We start from the raw sequence: 22046 nt of genomic DNA, 5'->3' as shown, positions 1-22046 counted from the left end.
TGCTGACAATAATTAAAAAATGACTGAAAAATAATCAGAGCTTTGATTTGCTCTTTAAGGTAAATGACAACTTGTAAAAACTTTCCAATTCTCAGGTGCAGATCATTTTCATTCTCCCATCAAAACAGGTATGTTTGCCACAAATACTATTTTTTTGTTTGGAAAGCTGGTCACAATGCTGTAAAAAAGAGAAGGTATTCCTCGCAACAGATAAGACACTAATCCCACCAAAACCAAGGAAGTTCACTGTCAGTTGTCTTTGCTCATAAAATCTTATTTTTAAAAATAAGTTACATTTACACCTTTGACCATGCAAATTGTCCCACACGTATACCACCCCTCCAGTATCAGAGGACTCTGCTATTTGACTACACGTATTCAGGCATCTCTGGCATGTATTTTACACAACAATATAAAATGCTGTGTCTTAAATTACCTGCCTGTGGTCATTTAGGAAACTGAAACTAATAATTTACTTTAGTACTAACTTCTGTCCTGGTTTCTTTGCCTGATTTTACTAACCATTCCCATTTTCAGCATGCTGTCCAGTCCTCATTGCTTCATCTTCTCCTGTACCTCAATCCCCATTCCACCACCAAAAAAAAGTCCCAACAGCAACAATCAACAGCAATTTGTCATACCAGGTAAATAAAATTAAAGCAACATATGCTATAGCCCCTCAGCAGAATCAGACAAAAAAAAAATCCACACCCTACTCTGAGCATACTCATCAGATGGTGTTGCCTTTCAGCCACCTTTTCAGCCACCTTTCAGCCACCTTTCAGCCTTTCAGTGAGGCAGATTACTGACACTGCAGTAACTGGAAAATTCCCAGGGTTACAGCCCCTGCTCGCTAAGGAACCTACACCTTCTTCTGGCATCTCAAAATGTAACCTGGTTTCTCGACATGCCTTTTGCAGACAAAGCACTAAATATACTATACAGAGATAAAAGGTATGAAGGGTTCAGCAAACAGCCCTAGTTACTTGCCAAGCAACGTAGAAATAAATGTGTCTCAATACTTGATGAAGTTTGGATATTCCAAACTCTTCTTTCAACTCATTACATACAGCAGATACTAACAAGGCACATTCATTGTCTGCAGAGATTTACTGAGATCAACAAGACAGACAAACAAAACGTGATCCTCTCTCTCTGACTGGCTCACCACCCTCATTTCCCTACTTTCTGCAACTCCCCGTGCATGTGGGGGCATCAGGAGGTAGGGGTGGATAGGACCTTTGCTTCCAAGACTTTTCTCATCACAGCAGAAGCTCCCAAATGCTGACAGCTGATCTTTGCAGCAACTTACCTGACTGGTGTAAGGAGAAGGTCGTTTGGAAGAAAAGAAATGCAAATACCTCTAGATTAAAGATCACACTACAAACAAGTGAATAAACCATCACGCTCCCAGATGCATGCAGAAAGCCTGTTACTCTAAGAGCACAAAGAGAAAGCCTTGCAAGTACAACTGGGAAAACCTTCAGTTAGCACTCACGGTAATTTGTTACTGTCAGCGTTGATCAAAAAACTGCAACAGGTTTTGTCCTGAAGCAAAATAAGGCAAGTACTCACCTGATCTGTTAGCACTGCACCTCCAATGAGGGGCAATAACAAAACAACCGAAACACTAACCTTTGGAAGCAGCTGTATCAGTTCTAGAGAAATGAACATTTTTCTACACACTGAGATTCCCCTCACTTAGATATGCACTAAAACAGGTATTATACTGTTAGTCCCATTCCTGACACAAAATACCACACCACACTTCACACAACATGCTAAAAAGCAGTGCTCTCTTACATTATTTCACCCCAATTCTTTCTGACGGGTCAGTTTAGCGTCAGAGGCAGTATCATGGTTAGTGAACACTGGAAATGGACAAGACAAAAGACAAATAATTTCATCAGCATCCAAACCTTACATCAAAACCATTAGAGCTCATGTTAGTGTATGTGAAACTATAGGCCACCAGCCTTCTTTAGAAATAGCTGCTTAAGTGTGGACATCATTTTATTAATTTATCAGTATCCGCACTTCCTTAATTTAAGTGTCATTAAAAATTACAATACTTTCATTGAGGTGCAGAGAGCAAAGCTGAGATAAGTGTACTGCCATGGAGATGGGCCACACAAGCTTATTTTAAAAAAAAAAAAAAATCTAGACTATATTTATTTTTTCCTACTGATTGAAACAATTGTGAAAACAGCAGAGTATATTTCACTAATGAAGTGCAACACAGGTCTTTGGATGATTACATCCTCAGCAGCTAGTTGAAATTTGGAAATAAAAATCAGTCAAAAACATTTTTGGTGTAAGTCACAAAGTATAAACAAGTATTCCACAACAGATGTTCCATCCTTTCTACATCCCAGATGTCATTAGCAGTAAACTATTTCAGCAAGGTCTGGATTATCATTCCAAAGCAGTACTTTTCTGTGGCCTTATCTATTCTAAGCAAGTAAACTAGTTTATTTGGCTTCCTGTATTTCCTATAGCCAAGAGGGACAACAAGGGACTGTAGAAGAACGCAAGGACACAGAGCAGTCCTGTGCCAGGGTAGGGGTGCTCCTGAAATGATCTCTTCCCTAAACCCTGTACCAGTTCAATGGCCTGAAGTAATAGACAGCAACTCCTACTACTGAAAGCAAGCACAGAAGTTGCTATAAACTCATCTTCCCAAGACTTTCACATATTTTATTGTGCTTGTTATGTGTCATCTTTCCAAAAAAGATCTGTATGGCATATGATCCACAAGAGATTGCAGTGCAAATTTATAGCTACAACTCAGTGAACCTCCTGAAAAAGTGAGAAAGTACAAGGAATGGAAAAATACAGCATATAGTAGAAGAATACAGTGTACAAAGGGAGAACACTCTTAGGTAAGTCAAGAGATAGCTATTTGGCACCCATAAAAATACAGGTGGGGTAATAAGTTCCTCAATTTAGAAGGAAAATTCTTAGGTTTAATATGCTGAAACTTTACTTACATCTAACAGCAACTCAAAAACCTTCAATCTCAACTGGGGGACCAAAACAAATGCACATGTACAAACGGCACAAGACAATGGTTAAATTTGAAAGACAATGCTCCTGGAACAGAAGACCGCCTACAAGTCTTTGGCTTTTCCCCGTTATTCTTGAAACTCTTCTTATCTGGAAAGACCCTAATTATTTCAGTGAAAGAACAGTAACAGGGCTGATTTCTGGAGCCTAGGATTGACTTTTCATATGTTTTTCCTAAAAATCTTAACAAACATCATGTTGTTCATGGCTCTTTGTGACTGAAGAGCGTCACCCATCCTAGAGTTTAACTCCTCAAGCCTAACAAAAGAGTAAGTACTCTACTGCCAACTTACCTGCTCAGGCAACAAACACCCCCCCCCCCAGCCACATCAGCATGGCCACAGATGCAGGAATTACTTGTCAAACAGTAACCTATTATAGGAATGACTTGGCAACTCTCTGCCTCCCTTCATCACAAACAAGTTTATAGGAGAGTGCCATCAGCTTATCATAAATCTCACAAGACCCATCTCTGGACAATCTGAAATGTAACTTTTCTTATGCACACTTACAAAACATTTGCAGTTAATAAATCCGCAGCCTTTGTCTCCTTTTCCTCCTAAAGAAGCCCAATGCACTGTACTTTCTCTTTCCATGAGTGGCCAATTAAGGCCTTTAGGAAGAGTCAGTATCAAATGGAGTCAGTATGAAATTTAGGAAAAAACCCTCTATGTCAGAAGTTCCATGTTTGCTATCTATTCCTAAGCGTTTCTGCCATGTTTTATAGTAAACACTAAAACTTAACAGTGTGAGTAGAGTATTTCTCTCCTTGTGTAATGGAAGAGCTATAAAGTCACCAGGAAGACTCCACGAATTGAGGGTACAGAAAACAGATTCACTGTGCAAGGTTTGTCAATTTTACAGAAGAGAAAACAAAGAAAATAAAATTCTGAGTTACACTCATGAGCACTGCTTGCTATTAGAGGTACCTCAATATGAAAATTTAATTTTGAAGAGTGTTCCCTTTTTTGGGCCACTATTCAGCTGAGCACTTGAGTACATGTTTGGAGCCCATTTATGTGCATACGTCCCAATCACCTCCTTAAACACTCTGCTCAGCTAGAACTTGAAAAATCATTATGATGCTTCTTTTTTAGAGCGTCTGTTAACACATCACCAGTGACAAACAGCTATCAAACAGATACTCAACTATCTCAAAAGATGGAACAAGCTTTAGAAGTAAAAGATCACTGACAAGAACTCTCCCAAGCTGTCCTGCTCCTTCGTTGCATTTTCTTTTCTTTTTATAGACAAGCTTCATATGCTTTCTGCAAGAAACAATAAAATATCACAGCGGCACATTATATTTCTTGAGCTGTCACCTATAAAAACGAAAGGCAGAGTCTAAAGTTTCTAAAAAGAACACTCATCATGAGCCTGCATCAGAAGCACTAAATAAAGATGACGGTCTGACGAAAGAATCGTTTGCATGAGTGCTAAGAACAGTTTGTCTTTCTCAGTCTTTAAAGTTTAGGAGAAGAAACATATCTTTTCACAGTCTTTGTTCTGTTCTTTTTAAGTCAGCGCATTTCCAGCTTTGCTCTATAAATTCAACAGGTATTTTACAGAACAGTTTCCATTCAATTTATAGTAGATTATTTTGTCAGCAATAAAACTGGCTGCATTTTTTTCAGTCAAATAGTTTTCAACAATCTGTATTTTTCAGTGACATACTGTTTTTCTTGGAGGGAAAAACAGGGGGTTTTTTAATTTAAAAAAACCCAGCCACCTTCATTCTGCAAATTCAAAACTATTTTTTATCTCAAATTAAAGTCATTGTAGAGCAAAAATATTTTCAAGATCAAAGCAGAAAGTGTTGTGGTTGACCTAAAGCAATTTCTTGGAGTCTTGGTTTGCAAAACTGATTAATTTTTTCTTACTCTAAATTGGGATAAAACAATTCATAGCTGACACTAAATCACAAAGGTAAATACTTGGTTCCAGTCTGTAACAAGTTAATGTTAGGGACAACTCTGAACTAACAAAATCTGGAAGTTGGAAAAAAATAGCTTCAGGGCCTCTAGTTTTTAATTAGTAGATTGAAGCAAAAATGTATTCGTGTTTTAATTTTTTTTCTTTGTTAAGAATTGTCTGAATTTCTAAAAATAATAAAATTGTTAATTTTTTTTTTCAGGTTCCCCACTCAAAGATTACATCAATAACTGAATAATTGAGAAGCTTAGTCTGATGTTTTTTGGAAGCTGATGACTATATTACCAATGCTGTTCGTGCCCAAGAAACTATAAACACAAACACAGACTACTCAAAACATTGTTTTTCATTCTTGCTCATGCAAGGCTTTTAATTAAAACAAACAAAACCCTACTGCTTTGCCTGGGAGGCAGGCAGTCTACAAAGAGAAAAGAAAAAAAAAAAAGAAAAAAAAGGAAGATATATTGCTAAAGCTAAGGGCATTTACCCAAAATTTAGGACAGATTATGACTGTATTTTCAAATGCAAGTTTTCTACAGTCTCCTGTAGACTGGCAGTAGAAACTGCCCCAACCTTTAGCTCTGCCTAATTATCCAGTCTCTCTTCCACCAACTCTGGGTTCTCTATCCCGCACACATGAATACATCATCCATCCACTGCTCATGTTAAACAAACATCTCCACATTTTTCCAGTCTGTTATTTTGTTCAAAATACTCTCTATGAATAGTGCCCTATCTTGGGGCATATGGACAGCCCCTAGAAATCATGACATAATTGGACTGGACATCAGATGAACGCTGAAAATAGATATTTAAAGTCAAACTGAAGGTAATATACTCCTGCTTAGACGAATTCCAGTTCGGCTATACTATATGTTAATATATGAACTAGAAATGTTCCAAAGGAGATATGCAAAACATTCAATGTCAGAAAAATAGAGCTGTAAGAGACTGAAAGCTCATCTAATCTATATCCCTGCCCCAAATCAGCATTAACTACACTTAGATTATTCTTTACTGATACATGCCCAAGCTCTTCTTAAAAACATACTATGATTAACACTCCATAATCTTCCTCTCATCATCCTTACCATTAAGGAGTTTCTTTTCTAATAAGACTCTTCCTCGCACTTGAAGCCCATTACCTTTGATACAGTCAACATAAAGGAGGAACAATTTACTCCCTTCTTCCCTGAAGCATCCTTTCAAAAATATCAGACTCCTTTGTAAACATTTCAGCACACATGGGAAGTAACAAAACAAATACTGCGATCACCTAGATAATATTGCACTGTACAGTAAACTCCTTCCACAGAAGGAGGAGTTTACAAGGCACAACCAGCACATGCACAAATATTTTGTGAAAAGCAGAACTCATTAAGCGAATTAAGAATCATGAGCTGTGTGCACTTTCTCACCACAACACCACCAATTCTCCCATCACATTATCACTGACCACATCTCTGTCCTTCATACCTTCCTTCAGAACATCTTCAATTGTGTGCCATCCCCACCCGCACCCCAGACCAACCCCCCCTCACCCAAGATAAAGACTGTCTAGGGAAAAACAAAAAACCAAAAAACCCACAACAGCATGTGCCGTGGCTGGTCCTAAAACACACGCAGGAACTCACTAAGCCGAAACGAGCGTCTCCACTAAACAGAGCTCTCATTAGTTTGCATCCCCCTCTCCCTGTCTAGCCACCAGTCTTCAAAAATACTGCAGGAATATAATTCATCACTTTAAGATCACAAGCAAGACAGTAGCATTTATCCCCCACTTCAAAAATTTTCTCCAGAGCAGCTGGTTTGTCTGTTTTGTACCTTGGCTAGTGCAGATTTCTTGGCACTCAGAAGCAGCTCTGCCTTTATTTCCTCTATTCTTCGTTGGTCCTCTTCCTTCAAGTCTGACACAGATTCTTGAGATCGGCTGGCCAGTTTTAGCTTCACCCATGCTACACAAAGAACATAAAACAGAAAGCAGCTCCCTTTCCGTTTTCTCACATCATGTATGATAACAGTTTTAGAACTTAAAATCAAAACTTTGCTATGCATTTCTAGCTACCGTGACTGAGGGAACAAAGACCACTATCAAATACCAGAGCTCATGGACTGACCAGGCATACAATTTAAAATGGGTCTTTTGAACATTTCTTTGGAAAGATGGATCCAGGACCCATTGCCTGGTTCTGTCACCTTTACAGTCTCAGACTCAAGTCGTCACTCTTTCACACAATCCCTTCCCAAATTCTTAACCTAGCGCATGCCTAATAGCTATGTGGACAAAACACTTTCTCGTGTCAATGTTAGGCAAAAGAAGGTATTCAAACTGGAACAGTTCAATTCTATCCCATTCTAGCATACTACGTAAGATTACTAAAAAACACTGATCATTTAAGCCCTGTCCCATTAAAGCTTATCATTAATAATATAATATAAACACCTTTAAAATCAGGGGAACAGACTCAGGTCCTCTTACGTCCATACCTCTTCATTTCAAAGTCATTTCAAAGCAATCCCTTAAACATATACCTAAATATTTGCCATTCTAACATAACACTTGATAAAACGCAACTGAGACATTTTATTACCTCGCGCTTTCCTCTCCTCTTCATCTGCACTCTTCAGAATTTGTGTTGCATGTATCACAGGCGATCCGTTTCTCAGAAGGTTTTTGACACGGGCAGCTAGCGAATCGCCACTGCTACTGTCATCACTTTCTCGCATGTCTCCTGTCTTGCTTCTGGCTGCGCTAGCTTTAGACAACATGCTCTGGAAGTGGGCTGGAACATCAGTGTCACTGCCTAGAGGCTCTGAGGAAGAAGGATTCCTCAGAAGGTTTTTGACATGGGCAGCTAGCGAATCTCCACTGCTACTGTCATCACCCTCTCGCATGCCTCCTGCCTTGCTTTCAGCTACACTAGCTTTAGACAACACGCTCTGGAAGCCTCCTGGGACATCGGTGTCACTGCCAAGAGGCTCTGAGGAAGAAGGATTCCCCAACTCTGAAGTTCTTCCAGTGCTGACTTCACTACTCCCATTGCTTTGCGCAAGACCCACAAAACTAGGTTGATTTCTGTCTGTAGTTACACTACTACAGCCTTCTGGCTCAGACCTTCCTACCGATTTTCCTGTCCTAAACTCTTTGGTCGTTTCCTTCATCATCTCTTCACTATTGCGCAAACTGACATCAGAAGAATTTTCCCATCTTAAATTGCATGTGTTATAATTCAGAGGCTTTATTACCGACCCCTCTTCTTGCATACTTCTTTGGGTCATAGTCTCATCCCATAACAGCATCTTCTGAAACTGAGGGACGCTGTCTTTCACTAACCTGGAATCTTTGGGGCCATCCTCCTTTCTAATCAGCACTGGGGAAGACTCACCGGTTTCTCTAGAAGAGGCAGTGGAAAAGACAGGATCACACCACCTGCCAGCTATATCCTCTGCCTGTGCCAAAAGCTTACGTATTTCTTGCAATGCGCCAGATCCAAGCAAAAAATCACTTTCTTGACCCTTATTTCTCTTACCACCTACACTTGAAGTTTGTGATCCTCTGTCAACTTCCATTTCATTTTTAACTCCAGCCAAAGAACCGGCAGTCCATCTCTGCGGGCTGCTATTCACATCTTTTGACTCATTTTTAGCTAGCAGATCCTGAACACTTGTTGCAAGAAGCATGGGACCCTCTCTGTCAGAACAGCAGTCAGGTGAAACAGTCTGCAGCTGCTGGTTTGGTTCATCTAGTTTGGAGACAGCTGAACACTCTGCCTCCCATTGTGTAGAAAGCGGAGCGCTTATCTCCAGGCGGTGGCACGACATACTGCACTGACTCACTGGTTTGTCTCCAAAAGATCTTGAGAAGTGGGGAGAGAGTTCACGGGGCGACAGAATATCAGAGCCAACTTCTAAATTCATTGGTATAGACATACTGAGAGTGGAAGTGCCAGAGTTAAAACTTGTTTGCGTAATTTCAACTGCCGACAGCAATTCACCTACAAAGAAACAGAAGATTCATCAAGTTTGGGGCTCCAGAAAACAGCTGCATCAGTGAAGACTACTATTTCTTGTACTAGATGGCTTGTAAAGGGAGGGAAGAGTTCAAATATTGGAAAACATTTAGAGAACTGTTTTTAGAATGAGAGTTGAACTAAGACTTCCATGAGAATTGTCTACTGAAAGAAATCTCGTAGACCATTTTGGATAAATATAGAATATCAAAGAAACTACAGAACTTGACTTAAATAACTTGCTTTTAAATACATGTTTAAACTAGATTTTAAATAAATGTTCTTAAATAAATGACATAGTGGTGCTTGAATGTCCAAATGAACACTTGGATTATAAAAGTATCCCTGCAAGAAACAGGAGGGCTGTGGGGCACTATTTCCAAAATAATCTTTTGGAAAAAGGCAAAGGACACACTATGGATAAGCTTGTTTCCCACTAGTGGTTAGAAAGGTCCAAAAGCAGACAAGATGCACTTTTAGCATTTGGATAGATAACACCTAATTGCTTTAAGGGGGGGGGGGGGAGGGGCACATTATATTGACTTAAGTGCAAATGCTGTTCTTAAACCCATGCTGGCAGGTACACACAACAGTGAAGAACCAGGTCCCAAGTATGCCTGCCAACAGCTATTTTATTTATTTTCACATTTTAATGACATACTACATGGGCATGCCACTGAGGAACTTCTTAACCCTAACTGAGTATACTCTGTTCTTCATATAGAAATGACTCAACACTTGTTAAGGTCATAGTGATTTTTATGTTGAGATGGATGGAATTATGAACTGATCTTGTCAGTTATAAAATGCATATTACTTTTTGTTACACTGAACACACCAAGAAGGCTCAGAAAGAAAGAGAAACCAAGACTAATTTCTCTCACAGGAAGAAAAAGTCTGGTAACATTTCTTTAATCTTCACATACAAGAGTTCTTAAGAAGGAAATGTTTTGTAAAAAGAGAAATAAAGAAAAGAAAGATAAAATGCCACTGCACTGGCTAGAAGATGCCACATAGCCATGGCTCCTTAGTGAGAAGGCATGTTTTCAAAGGTTTTAATGCTTACTTTTCCAATGCCAAATATCTCACATTTGAGACGGGAGAAGATCAACTCATATGAATGAAACAGAGCATCACATGAGAAGAAACACACTTGACACTACCAGGCCAAGAGCAACCTCACAGGCGAGTCCGAAGGTCTGTGTTCTCCAAGGCTTGCACAACACAAGGTCTTCCTTCCCCATACCTTGCGGCTGCAGAGCAGTCCTCGTCAGCGTGTCAGCAGAGTCCTTCAGTGTTCTAAGCTCTGAAGGGGAAAATTCAACTTCCCTGATCGGTCCTCGGGGTACAAACGGCGTCAGTATAGTTCCAGGTGACTGATCAATGCCAAGGTTGCGAAGATATATCTGGCAAAAGAAGAAATAAGTAACACATACGGCACTCTTACAGAATGTCAGTGGATTCTGAAGCTGCATGTTTTCTGCATCACCTTAAATGCAAACAACTTGTTTTAAAACATCTTGAGCCTCAGTCATGTTCAACTCGCACTAACAGTTCACCCAAAATACTAAAGCAGTCACATATGAGACAACATCTCCAGCTTATTCTATTATTTGGACCATGAGTGACAAGCCTTTTTTCTAGCTAGTATGACTAGGCTTCCATAACGGGCACCTCACAAGCCACGTGCAGCCCAGCAGAACAACTGACATATCGTGCAATCTATTCCTCATTTATGTTTGGCAACATATTCAGAAATAAGTTGCAAGAACTGTTCTGGTGGTGATAGCTTGTGCTTGCGCTCACCAACAGTTTTTTTCTGGTGCTCTCCTGACCTTTCCTTCATCATGTGCCAAAGATTGCAACTGGCAGTAGCCTGTTACCACCAAACAAGTGCCCAGCCCTTTCCACAGGATCTGGAAACGATGGAAAAGGTCAGCAAAGAAGAGGCCACATATCTTGTTCTTGTGACAACAGCCGACTGCTTATAGTCTTTTTACTCAGTGTATGCTCTGTACACTGCATGAGCAAGAAGTCTGATACTTCAGAGGAGATTGGTAAGCTTTGGCCTCACCTGTTTAAAATGACATTTGCCAGCTGGAAGGAGGACACAAAGGTTTGGTTTTAAAACCTTTTTCTCCCCAAATGACTGCTGCACAAAAGACATTATCAAGACTTTGAAATTCAACCTAGGCAGCAGGAAAGTTCCTCACTCTTAAGGACAAGTTCAATACGGACTAGTCTTCAAGGCAAATAGTTGGGAACCCTTTTGTCAAAGCTGGTTAAAAAACACCACGAAACAGCTTTTGTGATGTTGCTGTAGGGAATAAACCTCTGCTAGCCAAGGGGTAGAATCGCTTTCTGCTGTTGATAGTTTCACGAAGAAACACAGGTAGTCTAATATATAATTGTCCATCTACTCAGTGGCCTAGCATGCAATGAACAGATTTCAGCAGTACCCCAAAAACTCCCTGGCTATGAAACCATTTCTGGATACAACCTACTGCACTAAGTCTATAAAACATAGGACACTCAAGTGTACAAATTCTATGTACAATCAAGACTTAGTTTTACTAGCACAGCTAAAGCCAGGTAGTCTAATATATAATTGTCCATCTACTCAGTGGCCTAGCATGCAATGAACAGATTTCAGCAGTACCCCAAAAACTCCCTGGCTATGAAACCATTTCTGGATACAACCTACTGCACTAAGTCTATAAAACATAGGACACTCAAGTGTACAAATTCTATGTACAATCAAGACTTAGTTTTACTAGCGCAGCTAAAGCAATAACCCCTTCTTAGTAAAGATGGCATAAAATGCATGTTTTTCCCTTTTCCATAAGTACAGAACAAATACACACAAGCACTATTTGTATACCACACACACATATAAATTGCTATCCAAGTATAACTTCATTAAACAAAGCAGTTAGTTTACAGAAGCCAAACAAAAATCATACTCAAAACCTAAAACTACGTTTTTCTCTAGTATATCACAATGAGGATGAGACCAACTCTCTCTGTGCCACCTCTGGAGATTGTCAGTTCAGACACACACAGCGTCACTCCGTGTATTAATGTATTTTGAAAGCTGGAGGAGTCTCGTGGAGGTAAGAGCCTACCAAAGGCTGTCTAGGATCTCCCGAGAAAGTAATTTCTTCCCTTTTAACAGAGCATTTAAGTTTACATACAGTCATCATATACACACAAAAAAAAAAAAACCACCACCAAAATTTGCCTTGACTTAATCACCTGTAGGGGCAGGTTAATTTCAACTCATCTATACTATGTCCGAAACTAGCCAACAAAATGAAAAAAATTACCTTGTAGATCTTAGCCAACTCTACTTCCTATGACTTTATTATAAACCTACATATTAATAGCCATATATGTGACCTAATCTCTTTTACCTTGTCAGTGATTTATAAGAACAGAATTCCTCAGAACTAGGGCTGGAGAATATGCCTAATTATAGTCATTAAAAAAAAAAGGTAACAGACAACCTTTACATCTCATGAATTTCATTTAAAATATCCTCCCTGCAATATTTATATTTGTTTCAATGCATATTTGCAGAGACAACTCAGAGAAGAGTGCTTCTAAAACACAGTTCCAAAGACCTAATGATTATAGGAGTCATCTTGTGAGAGGAACAACCACTTACTCAGAAGATAATTACATGTTTATCGTTAACATAAATCTGCATTTCATTTTCTCTAACACTCAACAGCTATTAGTATAGTTAACATGGCTGCCACAATCTGCCCTCCATTCTCACCAACCATCCTAAAATGGGGAAGGGAGGAAAGAAGTCTGCATTAGCCAAAGAAGATATAAAGGAGGAAAGGTATGCAGAGGCTTCAGACATCCTTTATGAGCAATATACAAAGAATCAGGAGTTTATGCCTTAGATACTGGAACAAAGTGAACAAGCAAAAGGAGTATTTATAGAAAAAAAAAGCAATTTGATTTGCCAAGGAGTTCGGTGTTGGTTTTGCTATTATTGCAGATCTGTGGGTGTGTGAAGTTCATCTCTCTTCTGCAGCCTAGCATTTCCTTAGTCAGCAGTTGAGTCTCAACCTCATGTTTGGATAATTATAACCTGATCTTTTGAAAGAATCTGGAAGATCAGAAATGGCTTATCAATGCTCTGCTAAAAGAGCTATAATCCATTTATTTACAAGTCTTTTATCAAACAATTTCACTTTTTATCACTAACGCTATGTCCTGTTCTTATGTCCTTCATGTTCCACCACCATCAGCCACCAATCTTTACATTTCTCTTGCATTCTGTTACCGTGATACTATCATCTATACTTGGAAAAAACAACAACAACAAAAAAATCTTTCCCATATCCAACCCTTTCTTTGCCCATGTTAAATATTACCTAAAAGTTATTCCTTCCACCTCTGTATTTAAGATAAGTGGAAGTAATATCATGGATGAAATTCACCAGTAGCACAGACCAGCGTAAAACCATTTCATTTAGTCTGTAGTGATGCAGACCCTACCAGAGTCTCCTAGAAGAACAGTGGGGAAAAAAATGGGATAATTCTGGAACCAGAGTTTAAAATTAGAATCAGTTATAAAGGGTCCTTTAAGATTTTTTTAGGCTAACATAAAACACGTATTTGCTAGTATTTCTAGAAGAATAACTATCGCATGACAGGTTCCCAACATGACTGGATAACAGAAACTATAAGCATGCTAGTGTCTCGTTCCTGTGATACCTTCTGCACTTCTGTCCTACTCACTCTATGACAGCTGAGTGTACTGTGATCTCTTCATCATCAAAAGGTAAAGAAGAGTTACAAGTTTTTGTTAGAAACTAACTTACTGGGATCCTTTCTTCAATATTAAGCTCTTCTTTCACTGGAGTTTCCAAAGAAGTTGCTCCAACAGGGATGAAGTTATCATCTTTTGCACTGGTTAAGTGCCTGGAAACCACTGAAGAGCACCCTGAGAAGCCCAGGCCCCCCTGGCTACCTTCCCCAGAACTAACAGGAAGATTCAAACTATCTGGAGAAATATCACCGTAATTGTCCATGCTGACATGGCCAGGAGGAATATCTAGGTTGTGAGACTGTCTGTGATTTTCAGGAGCATCACAATTCTTCTGGTCATCAGTTGGAGAGTTTCCATCCTCTCTGAGGAGCTGAGCAACTCCTTCACCGGAAGCAAAAACATTTGGGTCTGAACTTTGTCCTGTACTATTTGTTTCTGCATCTTCACCACTAGATCCAGAAACAATCTCAGCTGTAAACTTTTGTATCGTGGAGCCTCCTAAACTATTTTCAGACACTCCTAAAACATTACTTTTTTCTTCTACAGGCTGCACTGCCTCTGTTGAGTTTGCTGGCGGAATAATTTCAACCAAGGATGCATTCCTGCTGGAAACATTTACCACGTTGTCAGACTGAGATCTAGTAAGAGGGTGGACAAGCAGTAAGTTTTTATTATGAAAACACAAACTTCCCAGGGAACCTGTCTCTCTAGAAGCAGCAGCAACATAATCTTCGGGGTTTCTACCACTTTTTTGTATTGACAAAATATTGTTTGAAGAACTGGCAATTGCACTGTAGGCTTTCCTTCTAGGAGAAACTCCACCTGGGTCACATGAAGTCACTGCATCAGACACCTCCTCTGGCTGGCTCACGTTCCAAGCCCCTACCTTCTCCATGAAACTAAGCGATGGGAGAGACTGAATTCTTCCAGTGTGGGGATATTTCAATTTTAAGGACTCAAAATGTTCATTGTTTTCTTTCTGAGCACATTGGAGTGAATGTTGCTTCTCAACAGATACAGGTGTACTGGTAGATGAGTTCCCTGAAGTTTCTTCATTTAAGCACGAAGGAGAGGCCTGAATATCTGATTTGATCACAAGGACACCAAGTTCTTCTGCCTTAACATTTTTCTTTAGAAATATCCCTGGAGTAGACTGATAGCTTGGATGAGCAAAGTATACAGAGAATGAGCCATCACCTACAAGATTAAAGGAAGGGGAAATGCCTGTAACTTTATGTCCCCTTTCTATGGAAAAATCTGAAATAGTTAATTCACCCCTGCTTACTCCAGGTTCTACTTCCACTCGGGCATCCTCACTGCTTGAAGAAGGAGCTTCCATGTCAGTCACAACTAGTTGTTTCGGTGCACAATCAGTGGTGCTTGTCACGGTAGCGATAAACTCTTTCTCAAATCTCACTGCAGGAGACAGTTGTTTCTGCTGATAATCTAGAAAAGCTCCCTGGAGTTCCTCAGCAACAGCCACAAACTTCAAGCTTTCAGAGCCATTTAAATCCACTCCATGTTCCTTCAACATTCCTTCACCTGTTTCAGAAGTCTTCGCAGAAAAAACATCTTGCGCATCTGAATTTTTACAATTGTCTTTCTTCAAATCATCAGATAAATTATTAGACAAATCAAGCTCAGGAACCTTGTCTTTTTCCAGCTTCTCCAGCTGCCTCATGCACCCTTCTGACTCACTCTCGGCCATTTTTACCTCTTCTTTTCGCATCTCTGTTTCCCTTTTTTCTGAATTCTTAGTTAGTGCTGTTTTACAAGAGGAGTTTTCTGAAGATGAGAACTCATCATGCCTCAGTAAACCTTTTTCTTTCTCTGAAAGCTTGAAAAGAGTAACTGGTACGTTGCTGTCGTGGGAGAAAAGTTCGTCTTTTACAGACGTACCACAGGTCTGCTTTGCAAGAGAAGCTTCCATTTGGCTCAGTCTATTTGCCTTGGTTAGCATCACCTTTGAAGTGGAGTTTGCTAAATTGTCACTTGTTTGGTGAATCAATGCCTTCTCATTAGTATCATTTTTACAGTCTTCATTTGCCTCCTCGTTCACAAGTAGTTGTCCAGAAAAAGAGGTTTGCTGAGACAAAAAAACGCTACAACTGGCATCACAGGGTTCCACATGTCTGAAAGGAAGAGGATGCTGGGACAAAGTAAAGCAGGCACTGGGTGCATCAGAGGGAGATTCTGCCTGTGTCAGTGACACAGCTTCACGGATGTGCGAAGGCTTCAAATGCTCCTCAGACGCACCAGAAACATCAGGGACTCCTCTGTAAGAGGCAAGAAAAGTAAGTGAATTTCTGATCATATTTTTTATTTCAACATCTATATTCTCTGCTTTAATATAAAAGAGGCAAAAGTAGAACTTCACTCAAACAAGTGACTGGGGTTTAGCAACATACACATAAATACATCCCCTAAACAGGCCAAAATGTGAAGAAATGTAAAGAAAGTCCAAACAACATCAAAAAGTCCTACTGCCCTATAAATAAAGGTTTGAAAATAATACTAGTTTCTACTTAGTATGTCAATATTTTTCAACCTATTTAGGACTGAAGTATTTTTTACTAACAGGATGTTTATTAGTTAAATAAAATATAAGAGTTGCTTACACACATACATAAATTTGCATGTGGTTTGTTTGTTGGTTTTTTTTTTTTTAACATAAATCACCTACTTCAGTTTCATTGTATGAATTATTTCTTTAAAGGATATAAAATAAGCCAGGTCTCAGAGGAACACAAGCAACAAATTCCTATAAACTTCTAATATTTTTATTGTGGATTTTGAATTAATAGTTTTTTAATATGAAAATGATCATCAAACCCCAATTAATATTACTCCATGCAAGTAGATCACCGGCTCTGGTGGAACTAAGTTCTGATCCACAAAGTGAAGTCACAGTGTATCACATTAGGAAACAAATCTGTCTCCTGTCACACCAAAAAAAGTACAAGGAAGCCTAAACATCAGTGGCATTGTAAATATGTGTGTTTATACGCACACTGCCTTTTTTTCCTCTTTTTAATAAAGGGCAGAGGATTTCTTGCCTTCTTTGCACAAAAGGAATCATTTTTCACACCTTGAAATGAAGGCTTGGACAAAGACTTTTACTGAAATAGCTATTTCTTTATGTATTCAAACTTTATATAAAAATGTGTATTTTAAATTCACGTAACATATATTACTCCAGTATATACAAACAACAATATTATGACGTGTATATGTCTGCATGCATTTACTAGATACTAGTTGTATCTGATTTTTGTCCCCAAAATTTCATTAAGTTTATTTCAGAGTCTAAGAAAGCTAAAAAGATGGCTGAGAGGGTGGAGTTCCTCATTTTCCCGTCTTCATCAGGTACGTTAAGGATGGCAAGTTCAGAAGAGGCTTGTTCTGGTTTTCCCTTGTTCAAACTCTTTTGAAGGCAAAATAAAAAGATGAGTAGAACTCTGACAATGCCTTCTCTCTATACAAAACAAACAAAGAGTAAACCACACCTTCGTCTTATTTCTGTGACCATAAAACTGTAATTATTTAATTATCAAATGTAGGACAATTCATGGCCACTCAGGAAAAAAGGGTTGCGTTCTGTCATGACACCAGGTAACTTTATCCTACCTTAGGGGAATAAAATCCATTTCTGATTGCTGGAGAAGCATCTCATCTGAAAATCTTTGGCCTTGTGTTGAATACATCAGCAGTGGAAGACAGGGAGAGAATTGACTGTCCTGAATATCTGTTAAAAGTAACAATAACACAGTAATAAAAGCTTGCCAGGCAGTCCCTCTTTAAACTGCTCTACCAACTAATACAGCCTTAAAAATTCAAAAACATGCCAACTGCAGTGAAAATGATGTAATCCCATCATTTAAATCCTCTGCTGAAGCATGTTCCCTCATGTATTAAATTCAGCTTTCTTATCACGTATCAAATTCAGCTTTCTTCTCGTCAATCTCAGAACGCTACATGACACTGACACCTCGAACTTACCCTCTTATCCTTAAACTTCTTTTTGTGCACATCCCTACCGTTTTCCACTCACTAGTCAGCACCTCCCCTCGTGACTTCCATGCAGCCTGTACCGTTGGAGAACGTCCACAGGGCTTCTACCCAGATCACTATTTACTCCTTTAAAAACCAAGAATCCCCACTGATGCCTTTCCCAATCTCCATTTTTCCATAGATTTTGCTTATAGCAAAGGCTGCATTTTTTTTTTTTAGGGCCTCAAGATGCAAGTAATAATAAAACTTAGTCATCACAATTATACTAGTACCACTGTCTACTACTGTAGCAATAAATTTTAGTTTCTATCATATATTTCTTTGTTCTTTGAGGTAGTTGGCACTTCTTTTTTCAGTTGACCGCTTACAAAAACAAACAGAAATGTTTTATACCACAAGAATAAAAACAACTATAAGCTGGTATCTGATAACTGTAAATGACTACACATACATGTTTTGATGGATGCAAAAAGATTACTTCCAATACTTTGATAAGTAAGCTTTTTTTTAAAAGCAAAAAAGCTATTTGTCTTCAAGAGTATGACTTTCAGAACCAGAATTCACATTCATTTAATTTAGGTTCATTAGTTTTCAACCATCTCAGACAAGCTGTACTCTGTATCACTTACAAAAGCATAATCACGTCAGATAAGATGACCATTACATACAAAGAATTGAGTTTACATTACGTCAGCTTTATCCTGAGGCTTTCCACAGCCCGTATTACATCACCAGATGAGTGATATCCAACCACAAGACGACCTTTCTGATTCATTTTTAATTTAATACTTCCAATTAACTTTTTTTTAACTACTTTAGAACTCTATGTAGTGAGAGGATAATTATATGGATAGAAATAATTCTACATCACACAGCAAAGCTGGCTCAAAATTTGGATGCCCCCTAGTCCAACCCCACTAGCAGCTAGAAAAATAATAATATGATCGCTATACAAAGATTCCCTTCTATCTCAGCAGCTGTCTCCACCACATGGCCAGCCTAATGTCTCCTAGAGGAAGCCAAATTTATGCTTTAGCATCTGTAGTACAGATGGCACAAACATGCTACAGCAATTTAAGTGGGGAGTTTTTGTTTTTCTAGCACCCAGTACCTCTTTAAAGCTAAACTCTCCCCATTACTTTATTAGATAAATGCATTGCACTAGTCACCACTCCATTTCACTTTCGTCTTAATTATTTGCAATACCAAACATGAATGAAAAGTAAAAAAAGCCACCTGCTTTTCTGGAAGTTTATAGGAAAGGAAATGATATGTATCTTCAAAAAAATAGGTATGAATAGCTACTCCTAAGCAACTTGACAAGAGGAGACATTCAGAAGAGGCTCCAATGTAGACTGGTAAGCACCTGTGCAAAGCTGGATGAAAAAATAATTTTAACACACATAGAAGTGTAAAAAAAGTAGAGGAGAAAATGGCAGCATCAGCATAGAGGGAGCAGGAGCCAAGGAAATAAGGAACAAGGTCAGGAACGTCTCATTTATAACATAACAGCGCCTCAGGGTCTGTTATATTATAGGGCACAATCAAGACTTTGGTCTAATGTACCAGACTGATTGGTACTTATGTGATTTTAATCACAATTTGAATCATGGTTTAAAATCATGGAACAGGAGACTGATCCAATGCACTGTAATCTCCTTGGCATTTACTTAAAGTGTACTTTACAGAAAACAAAGAGGTTTGTTTTCAGTGGCTGATACTGACTTAGAACTAAATACAGCTTGCACATTAGATTCCTTATTCCCGACCACTAACTGAGAGTAGACAGTATTTACAATGCATTTACTCAAACATTTATTCTGTTTAGTGTACATTTACTCAAACAATTTTTTGTTGTTATACTTGAAAATACTGAGTAGATTAACCATAGTTAGCTTGGATACAGAATTGCATTAAAGGTGCAAAAACATGTATTTTAAGAAGTATTAATCAAGTTGGAATCTAAACTATCTTAGCTGTGTTAGATGTACTTTTTTTTCCTCCCAAATCTTGTTTTACATTTAAAATTATATTAGGCTTGTCATCTCACATCATGATACACTTCATGTTTTCAGAACTGGCATCTCATTTGTATTCATACAATAGAAGAGAAAAATAAGCTTTCCAGATTTATAGCTTAACTTCTTCACTTTGAATGAAAATGTGTTTTCAAGCTAAACTGAAAATCAGGAGTGATTAAAGAAAAAGCTTTTCCACACAATAAAGACTGGGTGTGCTGTCTTTGTAAATGAAGAAACAAAAAAGACTGAGGGAGGGAACCAAAAATAATTGAAAAAAAAGCTGTCAAATGCTGTCAAAAATAGGTCTTGCCAAACAATTCTAATGCATCTACACATGTATTGATAAAATAAAAGTGCATATACACATATATACACACACACACAATGTAAGTCACAACATTTGGCTGGTAAATTAATGCTTTAAAGATATATTATATTAATACAAGTGTTGAGTGGTACTTAAATTTTTGTTAAGAAAGTCAACACAGCGCTCAAACAGATGAAAAATGATTTAGCATTCTCCAAGCAGGATTATAAACAGGAACTCCTCGCTGCATGGGTATGTATCTAGTCAGTCCCTTCAAGAGCTGTTCTTGCCCGTGCTCTGTTTGAAACTTCAGAAATCCCTAAGCTCTTACAGAGAAGGCACACAGATGAGGCAGCTATTTGCCAAGCAGTAAATATCTCACTGCACAGACCATTGATACAAGGCAGTCTGGGTCACCTGGCATCACAGCATGGCAAAGGATACAAGTTTTAGTATAACTGAAGTCCAGCCACACATTGGTGGGAACAAAGCACCCCAGCAAATCTAAGAGAGTGAAGGACTACCTTAGGAAGCAACAACCTGGATGAGGACTTGGGTTCCTGACGAACAAACCACCGACAGGAGGCCAGTGCAATACTGTATCCAAAGTGGCAAGGAAATTTTTCATATATATAAAAAGAAGAATAGTGAATAAGTAGTAACAAGGACTACTCTTTCCAACCTTTTACTGAAACTACAATTGAAATGGTATTTGCAGATTCTGATGACCGTAACTCCGTATTTGTAAATATCACAGAGGGATCAGAGAAAACATCTAAAAGATTGAGGAAACATGCCTTATCACAAGAGCCTCCTGGAACTAAATCTGTGTAGTATAATCAAAGAGAAGATTAAGGGTGACTTGATTACATTTGTATGTACATATGCAAGAACAGAAATTTGGTCATTAAGAGCATTTCAGTTCAGATAATATATAACAAGAATCTAACGTGAAACACTGAAGCTGTGCAGACCTAGGTGACAAATAAGACACTTCTGAGTGCATTGACATGATACAACAACATAGCTGGCTTTCTACAAAATGTGCAAGGCCATTTAGATAGATCACTAATGGCTTCAACAGTTATTTGAACAGCACAAATAAGTTTTGCTTCAATTCTCTCTCTTCCCTCCCCCCTCAGCCTCTTACATGTAGTCCTGAACAAGAGCCCCTGAGTTCTCCATCTCCACTTGAAGCAGTAAGACCACACATCAGCAAGAAGGGACAGACCCAATCTCTCCACCCCAGCCCAGAGACATGTTTTTCCCTCCTTTTTTGCACAGGCAAGAGAACTCTGATCCAGCTGACATGTAACCATCTCTATTTCCAACCCTACCATTACGTTTCAGTCTGAACACAAGCTGATCCGATTGCACCAATCCACACGGTGGGTTTAGCAGAAAGGATGCAGCAGGAACAAGTATGCAGGACAAGGAAAAGCCAGACTCTTCCTTTTCAGTAGCAGACTTTAGCTGACTAAATATACTGCAAAACTGTACCCTCAGACTAGCCGCCATTTCAGGCGGCCTTGCTCCCCTGACTTCTCCAGAGAGCATTCTGGTTTTGCCGCGTATCAGAAATCTGCCTTAGGCTGACAGTACCCTACCTTCCCCAGAGGTTTCCAGTCAGAGGAACTGTGGTGGTGTTCACTGACTTGAAGCAGCAGATGACTGACAAGGCCAGGAAAGAAGAGTGAGGGGAAAAAAGGGAACAGAAAAGAAAAAAAAAAAGGAGGGGAAGAGAATAGTCGAGATTCACTGCAGCCGCATCCTCGGTGGAAACCCTCTCTTCCAGCTTGCCCCCTGCAGCAACCTGCAGAGGTGACCTGTAAAAGCATCCTTACAGAGTTCAATAGATGACATTTAACTGGGGCTACAAAACTGATTTTTTTAATATACATAAAATATAA

At 38.9% G+C, this 22046-nt stretch overlaps 1 protein-coding gene across 1 annotated transcript in view; it reads right to left on the bottom strand.

Annotated features, from left to right (window-relative positions):
* ALMS1 (ALMS1, centrosome and basal body associated protein) overlaps positions 1–22046 on the bottom strand; it is a 75949-nt gene that overhangs the window by 31490 nt on the left and 22413 nt on the right. The gene's annotated exons all lie outside the window — the stretch shown is intronic.

Source organism: Aptenodytes forsteri, unplaced genomic scaffold (genome assembly GCF_000699145.1).
Source record: "Aptenodytes forsteri isolate BGI_AS27 unplaced genomic scaffold, ASM69914v1 Scaffold236, whole genome shotgun sequence".
In the NCBI taxonomy this organism is placed as follows: domain Eukaryota; kingdom Metazoa; phylum Chordata; class Aves; order Sphenisciformes; family Spheniscidae; genus Aptenodytes; species Aptenodytes forsteri.
This window is presented reverse-complemented; position numbering and strand designations above follow the sequence as displayed.